Here is a 9,949-nt window from a genome sequence, read left to right as displayed (position 1 = left end):
TGCAATCACTTCCACTGCACTTTTACACCTTGTTTATAGTAATAGTCATCTGTATATATATTATATTGATAGTACATATCACCTGTAAATTCTGTTTATAGTAATAGCCATCTGTATATTTATTCACTATACATATTCACCTGTAAATTCTGTTTATATTAATAACCATCTTTCTATATATATTTATACATATATTCAGTACATATCCTTGTCCTGCACTTATTCAACCATTGTATATACTGCACTTGCTGCTATTGCACTTCTGGTTAGGCCTAAACTGCATTTCATTGCCCTGTACCTGTACTTGTGTAATGACAATAAAGTTGAATCTAATCTAATCTAATCTAATCTAATCTAATCTACAAACACAAACCTCTCAGCAGCACAACAGACTGAATTATACAGTAATTATACATGCTGTGTATTATGCTGTTATTTATCTTGGGAGGAGCTGGAAACAGGTAATCTACTTTTCCACTGTATTGCACCTCGACAGTGCCTAACACAGTAGGATATAAATACCACATAATCCTAGAATAGTTACACCTTGCTTATGAAATACTAACAGTGTAAATACTTTAATTTTCCAAGTCATTACCCCCTTATTCCCCAATTGTTTCTGTTTACCTACATGTACATTCAGCTTTAAGTTATGCTGATGCGGAAAATCACGGACTCTACATACATGTAATTTCAGAATAGGTACCCTTTAGTTATAAAATACTTACAGTATAAATGTTTTATAATTCCGCAGGTTATTACCCCCTTATTCCCCAAACATTGCATATTGTTCCCTTATACCTATGAGTTGATACTGTGGAGGTACTCTATAGTTACAAATAGGTACGCTGTAAATTCTGTTTAATTACGCAGTACATTGCGGGCTGTAATCTAAAGCGTTACTGCCGTGTCTACACCAAGAGAACCCATTATAATTAAACAGTTGATGCTGTGACTGTCCACACGGGAAGTGGCGCGACGCAACACATTTTCTACAGTAACTGATGCCTCGTTTTGTCCCTAATCTTTGAAATATGCATTGTATTTTAAGCGTTTGTAACCTGTTGTGCATGTATAAGTGTAAATATGATATCATATCCCTGTGAAGGGAATTTGTAGTCGTGTTTCAAATGCATTGATCTACCCTGCGTCGACTCGACGTTGTTCTGAGCTGGGCTGAGTTTCTCTATAACGATTGATCTTAGCGCTTAAGAGCATTTTCTACGAGTCATTTTACGAACATTCGTTATTGTTTCATGTGCGTTTCCCAAAACTGCACTTAACACAATTCCCTGCTGGAAAAACCAGCATAGACCAGCATAGCTGGTCATACCAGCAAGACCAGCATATGTTGTGTTTTGGTGCTGGTATTATGCTGGTGACCAGCATGGGATGCTGGTGGTATGCTGGTGACCAGCATGGGATGCTGGTGGTATGCTGGTGACCAGCATGGGATGCTGGTGGTACGCTGGTACGCTGGTGACCAGCATGGGATGCTGGTGGTACGCTGGTACGCTGGTGACCAGCATGGGATGCTGGTGGTATGCTGGTGACCAGCATGGGATGCTGGTGGTACGCTGGTGACCAGCATGGGATGCGGATGCGGTTGCCGGACTCTTGTGAATTACGGGAGTGAATGACGCGCTAGAATCGTCCCGAGTACGCTGGCCCGAGTCCGGTTGCCGAAACTGAGCCGACACTGCCGGCATCAGGCCACAATCACACCAGCATAGATTATACAATTAGTCTGGATACCAAATGGAAATGTATATGAAACACAAACCAATATTAATTTAATTAATAACAACAAAACAAAAATTTACCAAAACAATATTATATATATATATATATATATATATATATATATAGCCTACATGGGAAAAAAAACTGTTCATGTAATTAATTGGTTCTCTAAAAACAAAAAAAAATTTATTATTAAAGCCAGTATTTTTTTTAACAATGTTGTTTCCACAAATATTACACACACCATAGAATGACACCATATAAATGTAAAAACTATGAGAATTTATTTGAATTTATTATTGAAAATGTGACATTAACAAATGCATAAAAAACACTTTAGAACCTCTAAGAACTCCCAGGACCCCAGGTTTATCCTAAAAGAGGACAGAAAAAAAGGAAAGAGAGATAAAGAGGGGATACATATAGACACAGTTAGTCAGATCTCCGTGAACTCAATGGTAAATGGTAAATTTGGAGCATACCTTAAGAAGAATTTCTTTGTTTTAGGACCTGCTCTCTTCTTCCATGCCTTCTGTTTATAAACTTCTCAGTTTCTCCATCCAGCACACTGCAGTATTTGCAGAAAAATAAATAAATATATATTTATAAAAAATATACATCAGAATCAGAAAGAGCTTTTATTGCCAAGTATGCTTGCACATACAAACAATTTCTTTTAGTGTCAAAAGCTTCCAGTTCACAGAGACAACAACAGCACACAGACAATAAAAATAAGATGAGAATAAAAAGGCATTTAACTGTTCTGTAGATTTATTTTTGGTACTTAAGTACTTTTAAAAGCAAGTACCTCTGTGCTTTTACTAAAGTAAAATTCTGTCTTTACAACTTTCACTTGTAATGGAGTAATATTTGACCAGCAGTATCTGTACTTTCACTCAAGTAATGGAGTTGTGTACTTCGTCCGCCTCTGGTTTCCATGCGTGACGAAATTTCAGACTCTGTGTGCAAAGACCTTAACAGTTAATAATATTTTATTTCAATATTTATTTTAAAATTCCAGTTAAAGTTTTAGTAATTTTGTTGTGCGTTTTTATATATATATATATATATATATATATATATATATATATATATATATAATTTTTTTTCCATTAAGCTTTAGTTGTTATTATAGCACTTTAACAAACTTAATTTTGAGCTTAATTTTGTTAAATGTTTAGTTAAAATTTGTTGTGCGTTTTAGTCATTTTATGAATGAATGAATGAATGAGGCATTTATATAGCGCTTTTAATGTGTATTGCAATACACCCAAAGCGCTTTACAATCATGTGGGGTGTCTCTCCTCAACCACCACCAGTGTGCAGCATCCACTTGGATGATGCGACGGCAGCCACAGGACAACGGCGCCAGTGCGCTCACCACACACCAGCTACAGGTGGAGAGGAGAGAGTGTCATAGAGCCAATCAAGTGGATGGGGATTATTGGGAAGCCATGATAGACAAGGGCCAGTGGAGGGAATTTGGCCAGGACACCGGGGTTACACCCTTACTCTTTACAATGAGTGTCATGGGATTTTTAATGACCACAGAGAGTCAGGACCTCAGTTTAACGTCTCATCCGAAAGACGGTGCTTTTTTACAGTATAGTGTCCCCATCACTATACTGGGGCATTAGGACCCACACAGACTGCAGGGTGAGCACCCCCTGCTGGCCTCACTAACACCTCTTCCAACAGCAACCTAGTTTTCCCAGGAGGTCTCCCATCCAGGTACTGACCAGGCTCAGCCCTGCTTAGCTTCCATGGGCAACCGGTCTTGGGCTGCAGGGTGATATGGCTGTGATTTTATTAATTTTTTTATATATATCTATATAGTTTTAGTGTTTAGTATAAGTTAATGTTTTTTTTAAGTAATGAATTTGTTTATTTTACTTTATTGTATTTTTTAAATGTATTTTATTTATTTATTTATTTATTATTATTATGTTTTGTTTTTTGATGTGAAGACAAACTCCTTCATTCTGGCACATTCATACATGACCCTGTCGATCATTCATTCATAATGACTTGGATTGGAGTGATTATAACTTGGCACTATTGAAAGAAAAAATAAATATGTATTTAATCATATTTGAGTGATGCATATTAGCAGGTACAGGGTTTATGCAGATTTTATGAAGGTAAAGAAAAATGTAAGATTTAAGGGATAAACTGAATGCAGCATGTCAATATGGTCTCTAAATGCAAATTAATAACACTTCAAAGTTTGAAAATACAACTTTCAACAGATCTCCATTACTTTTTCATTCTTTTAACAAAGTGTATAACTAAATAACATTTACTGAACCTTCTGATCACACTTCAATAAACCGATGCTCTTCCTCAGTATTTCTGTCTTGTTTTGCAGTGCACTTTATACAAAGTCTTGTTTTCTGAGAAACTGATCAAAATAAAGTGATTTCACGATCAAAACGAACAAATATCTGCCAATGGGCTCAGAAAAATCTCATTAATTCAAAGGGAAAAAACTTAATATAACAGGACTTAATATGTGACCCTGGACCACAAAACCAGTCATAAGGGTAATTTTTTTAGATTATTTTACATTTAACTATTTGACAACAACTATTTGAAAATCTGGGGAAGAAACTGTTCTTGTGCCTGGCTGTCCTGGTATATATATATATGTGTGTGTGTGTGTGTGTGTGTGTGTGTGTGTGTGTCAGTCTGGTATATGTGGCACAAGTTTGCCTATTTAAACATGAAGCTGGTTTTCCTAACTTAGCATAAAGACCAGGTAGGAAGAAAAAGTAATCACAAAAATATTAGAAGAAATGTAGCAGGAACATTATTACACTATTCACATAATATGTTGTGTAATTAAATAATTAAAATTCACTAACAAACTACAAAATACATAACTTTTAAAACAGATCAGATATTACAAGCCTGTTAAATAAATAAATAAATAAATAACTGCTGCATGACATATATTTAATGAACCTAAATAAAAAAAATTGAGAAAATGTTTGACAGTCAGCTTAAAAAATATATACTTACAAAGCCAAAGCTTGTGCTGTGCTGTGCTGTGGTGTGCTGTGGAGCAGCTACTGACACACAAACAAAGGGGAGCAAAAGAAAAAGCCTCACTCAATATCAGATAATGTTTGTACAAACTGAACATGGCAAATCCAAGATACAGGATGACTGCTTGACTGATCACTTACAACAATCGGATGACAATCTGAAAAAAGAAAGAAAAAAAGAATAAATATTTTCATTTTTGAAAATAATTATAACTTTACTTGAATATGACTTTTATTTCTTCCCTGGTGTATACACATGCATACATGTTTTGCTTTTATAGTAATTATTTGTTATTAAAAAGCAGAAATATTATTATTTTTACTATTATTATCTCATAAGGATAGGCTACATTGGCTTGTGTGAGTCTTCTGTCTCTCGCTCGCTCTACCACACACGCTGAGAGAGAGAGAGAGAGCGTTCAGTGTGCGTCAGTGTCGCTCGCTCTCACTCAGACAAATCTGTGGGACAACACTGCTTAAATGTGAAAATATTAATTGTAAATGGCTACATTTTTTTAAACTAATGTTACCTTGACCGACATGAATGTGAAACGAAAGGAGGTTTTCTCAATTCTAGCAGATCTGCGCAAATGGCGACACACAGAACGGCATTAACGGTAATTAACCGAGCTGAAGAGCGGGCCGTACAAAATAAAGACGGAACGGCTCGTTTGAACAGTGAACAGTAGGCTTATGGTACATTTAAATGACAGGCCGTCGATTTTATACTTGTGTACACAAAAAATACTTTACCTCGTGAAAGCTCTCCCATCAGGCGACGTCCACTCAGAGTCCGGCTGTGCGCGTCACGTGACGACCGCAGCTTATATAACCTCCGGTTCTTTCGCGGGCTTTGCACGTGAGGTGTCAAATAGTTAAAGTTACATTTATATCTATTGATTTTTTTTTTATTTATTATTTTTTTGCCAGGAAAAATATAACATGAGGTAATGATTGTAGCCTACATCTTAGATTATTTAAAAAAATAAAATAAAAAAAATGAAATAAAATGAAATAAATTACACACACACACACACACACGTTTGTTTTTGTGAAAAGTGGGGACATCCCATAGGCGTAATGGTTTTTATACTGTACAAACTGTATGTGCTATTGTCCTACACCAACCCTACACCTAAACCTACCCCTTACAGGAGACTTTCTGCTATTTCAGATTTTCAATACACTCCACTCTGCGTGATTTATAAGCGTTTTGAAAAGTGGGGACATGGGGGAATGTCCTGAAAAGTCACCTTCTCCTTGTAATACCTGTCATACCCTTGTCATTATACACATCTATGTCCTGATTTGTCACAAAAATGCAGTAGCCCTTCACTGCAGAACAAAGGCGCATACACACACACACACACACACACATATATATATATATATTGTTACAGTTATTAATAATAAAGTTTCACTCACTGATTTCAGAAGATTTGCTGTGGTACTTTTATTTGGACATAATAAAATCACTATTATAACATCTGAAATCATATTTTGTAAAAGTTTACCACTTCTTACTGAGGTATCAGTTTTTGCAATCACACACAGTCAGAAAGTGTCAATTTAGATTAAGGGAACATTTTTAAATTATAAGCAAAGTCCATTTGAGGTCAGCCTAAAAATTAATAGAAATATTAAAATAATAATAAAATTGAATAAATAACTTTGACAGGCAAAAGGTTTACAACTTTAAAGTATTTTGTTTAAAAATATATATTTTTGTAATTTTATAATTCAGCCTAATTGATTGATTGTGTGTGTACCGTTTTATTTTTTTAATTTTTTTTATTTTTAATTGTGGGGACCAAATATTCAGATAAGGAGTAAAACCTGAATTTTTGACATTTTAGGACTGAGACTTCTGGCCCACAGTCGGGCTGAATGTGGCTAAATGTGCCGTTTCTCAACCAGAATCGGGCCAGATCCACAGATCCAAAACCTAGCCAAATCTGGCAACCATTACTGTGCCAGGCCGGACCTGGCTCAGTTCTGGCAAGCCGCTGCCGAGTGAGCCGACACTCAGCCGCATTCGGCCTGATTCCGATGCTGAGATGCTGGTGACCAGCATCACCAGCAAGACCAGGCTGATAGACCAGCATCACCTGCAAGAACAGGCTGGTAGACCAGCATCACCAGCAAGACCAGTAGACCAGCATCACCAGCTAGACCATGCTGGGTGACCAGCATCACCAGCAAGACCAGGCTGGTAGACCAGCATCACCAGCAAGACCAGGCTGGTAGACCAGCATCACCAGCAAGACCAGGCTGGTTGACCAGCATCACCAGCAAGACCAGGCTGGTTGACCAGCATCACCAGCAAGACCAGTAGACCAGCATCACCAGCAAGACCATGCTGGTTGACCAGCATCACCAGCAAGACCATGCTGGTTGACCAGCATCACCAGCAAGACCATGCTGGTAGACCAGCATCACCAGCAAGACCATGCTGGTAGACCAGCATCACCAGCAAGACCATGCTGGTTGACCAGCATCACCAGCAAGACCATGCTGGTAGACCAGCATGGTCTTGCTGGTCCACCAGCTAAACCAGCACCAAACCAGCATATACCAGCACCAAACCAGCATATACCAGCATAGACCAGCATAAACCAGCATAGGAATTACGCTGGTCTATGCTGGTTTTTCCAGCAGGGTTGTTGCCCTGCTTTAAGTGCTACTAGGGAGTCCCTATCCGTTTGTCAAGTGCTGAAAAGTCAATTTATAGAATGGCTCATAATTGTACACGCTCGTTTATTGAAATGTTAACCTAATGCTGCGTTCCAGACAGCTAGGATATAATATAATATAATATAACAGTTAAGTATAATATTCATCTACTATATATAATAATATATACATATAGTACATTAATATTATACTTATAGATTAATACATATTATATAGTATCTGTAGAGACGTTATTTTCGGGTCCAATACATAGCGTGTTTTCATGCACATCAGCAAGTCATTGACAGATTTTTTTGAGTTTATCCCTGTTTTTCCCAGTCTTTGAAGCATATTTCCTACATTACTTATTTTATTCTTTTTATTTTCAGTCATTTAATTTAGATGTGTATTTCTATTTTTTGTTTTCTGCCCTTTTTAATTATTTCGGTAACACTTTATTTTAAGGTCTCTTAACTAGTTGCTAATTAGCATGCATATTAATAGAATATTAGCCATTTATTAGTAGTAATTAAGCACATATTAATGCCTTATTCTACATGACCTTATTCTACATCCCTAATCCTACCCATTACCTAAACTTAACAACTACCTTACTAACTATTAATAAGCAGCAAATTAGGAATTTACTGAGGGAAAAGTCGTAGTTAATAGTTAATAAGTGTTCCCTATTCTAAAGTGTTACCATTATTTCATTTATAAATTCATTTAAGGGTGTTTCTTCAACTAGGGGCACTTTTAGCCTTGTGAAGTTGAATAAAAAATAAAAAACTTGTTCAAAAGTCACGTAACAGTCTCATAAGTTTAAATAATTTGTCTAGTTTTAAGGTCTGTAAGAGGACAAACTTAGATTACAAGAGAAATTGTTAATATTTTACATTTTTCCGACCGGCAATGAACAAATGTCATTTCCACCACGTCAATATACAGCTGTTATTTAAATATAGAATAACTTATGCCACTCAAGAATTGTCTAAGATCATTTTTGTAAATAGTTTTACCACTTTTTCCACAATGTACAATAATTATCATTTGAGATAAATTAACTGCCCTAAGGACCAAATGCTGAACTGTACACCTGTCACACTCTGAAATTGAATATTGGTTTGGGTAAGAGCTTATTAGAAAAGAAATAACTTTTATATCAAGTAGAGCATGATCTCATAAATTGTGGATACATTTTTAATGTGTGATGAGAACTTTTTAAATATTTTAAAAAAATGTGTGATGGAAATGACAGGGTGGTGGTGGAAATGACAATGAATTAACATGAATGTAGAGAAACAGCAGAGATATTTATTAGAAAAAGTCTTAAACTCATCACACTCATTAAACTCAATTCACAAAGTCATTAAACATATCAATTGTACTTTGTAACCATAAATGTCATTTCCACCACAGAGGCAGTCAAGTCAAGTCAAGTCACCTTTATTTATATAGCGCTTTTACAATACAGATTGTGTCAAAGCACTTAACAGTATCAAATTGGAGGATAGAGTGTCAGTAATGTATAATAAGATTAAACACTCAATTTTCAATTTTCAGTTAAAGGCATTTCATTATTGAATTCAGAGATGTCATTGTCTAGCTCAGTTTAGTTTAAATAGTATCTGTGCAATCAAATCGGCGATAATCGCTAGAAATTAAGTGTCCCCAACTGAGCAAGCCAGAGGCGACAGCGGCAAGGAACCAAAACTCCCTCTGTGACAGAATGGAGACAAAAAAACCTTGGGAGAAACCAGGTTCAGTCGGGGGGCCAGTTCTCCTCTGACCAGACGAAACCCGCAGTTCAAAAGTTTATATTTCTATTTTAATTTTGTTGCAATTTCTAACAATAGTAGTATTATGTAGTTAGGTATTTTATTATATTTTAGTTATTTTGTTATTTTGGTTGATATATCTGGGGATATATCTCTGGGGGTCATCTGGGTGTCCTGGTCTCCGCTGACGATCAGGGCTGTAGACATCATCTCTTGGTGCTGATCCACCATCTGATCGGATACGGACTGAGAAACAGACTAGGAAAGAAACAGACAAATATTAGCGTAGATGCCATTCAACTTACGATGTAACGAGTACATTGTGTGTTATAGGGAGTGTTCCCGGTTCCGGTAGATCTAATTAATGCAGCCTAACAATCCTTTAACGGATTTGAATAATAGAAGCGTATTAGTGTGTTATGTGTAAGCCAGGCTAAAGAGATGTGTCTTTAATCTAGATTTAACCGTCTGGGGTCGACAAACGTGTATACGCGTTCTGAGGCAGATTTTCCTGATAAGGCTGAAATGAGCTTGAATTACTCTGCCATATTTGATCGTACAGATAAGAGCAATACACCATTTGAATCTCGAATCGGAGTTTTGAGAACGCAGCGGACGTGGAGGACTATAATGCGATAAGAGCTCGCTCAAGTACTGAGGACCTAAACCATTCAGGGCTTTATAAGTAATTAACAAGATTTTAAAATC

The 9,949-nt window shown here is 36.4% G+C and overlaps 1 long non-coding RNA gene across 1 annotated transcript; it reads right to left on the bottom strand.

Moving 5' to 3' along the window:
• Positions 1–2,106: 2,106 nt before the first annotated feature.
• LOC131547910 (uncharacterized) lies at positions 2,107–5,579 on the bottom strand. Its single transcript, XR_009273052.1, has 3 exons — positions 5,544–5,579; positions 4,932–4,948; positions 2,107–2,311 (listed from the first exon to the last, which is right to left on the bottom strand). It is a non-coding gene; the product is annotated as an uncharacterized LOC131547910 (long non-coding RNA).
• Between the last annotated feature and the right edge of the window lie 4,370 nt (positions 5,580–9,949).

This window comes from Onychostoma macrolepis, chromosome 10, assembly GCF_012432095.1.
Source record: "Onychostoma macrolepis isolate SWU-2019 chromosome 10, ASM1243209v1, whole genome shotgun sequence".
In the NCBI taxonomy this organism is placed as follows: domain Eukaryota; kingdom Metazoa; phylum Chordata; class Actinopteri; order Cypriniformes; family Cyprinidae; genus Onychostoma; species Onychostoma macrolepis.
The sequence above is the reverse complement of the archived record's forward strand: the minus strand, read 5'-3'. Positions and strand labels throughout refer to the sequence as shown.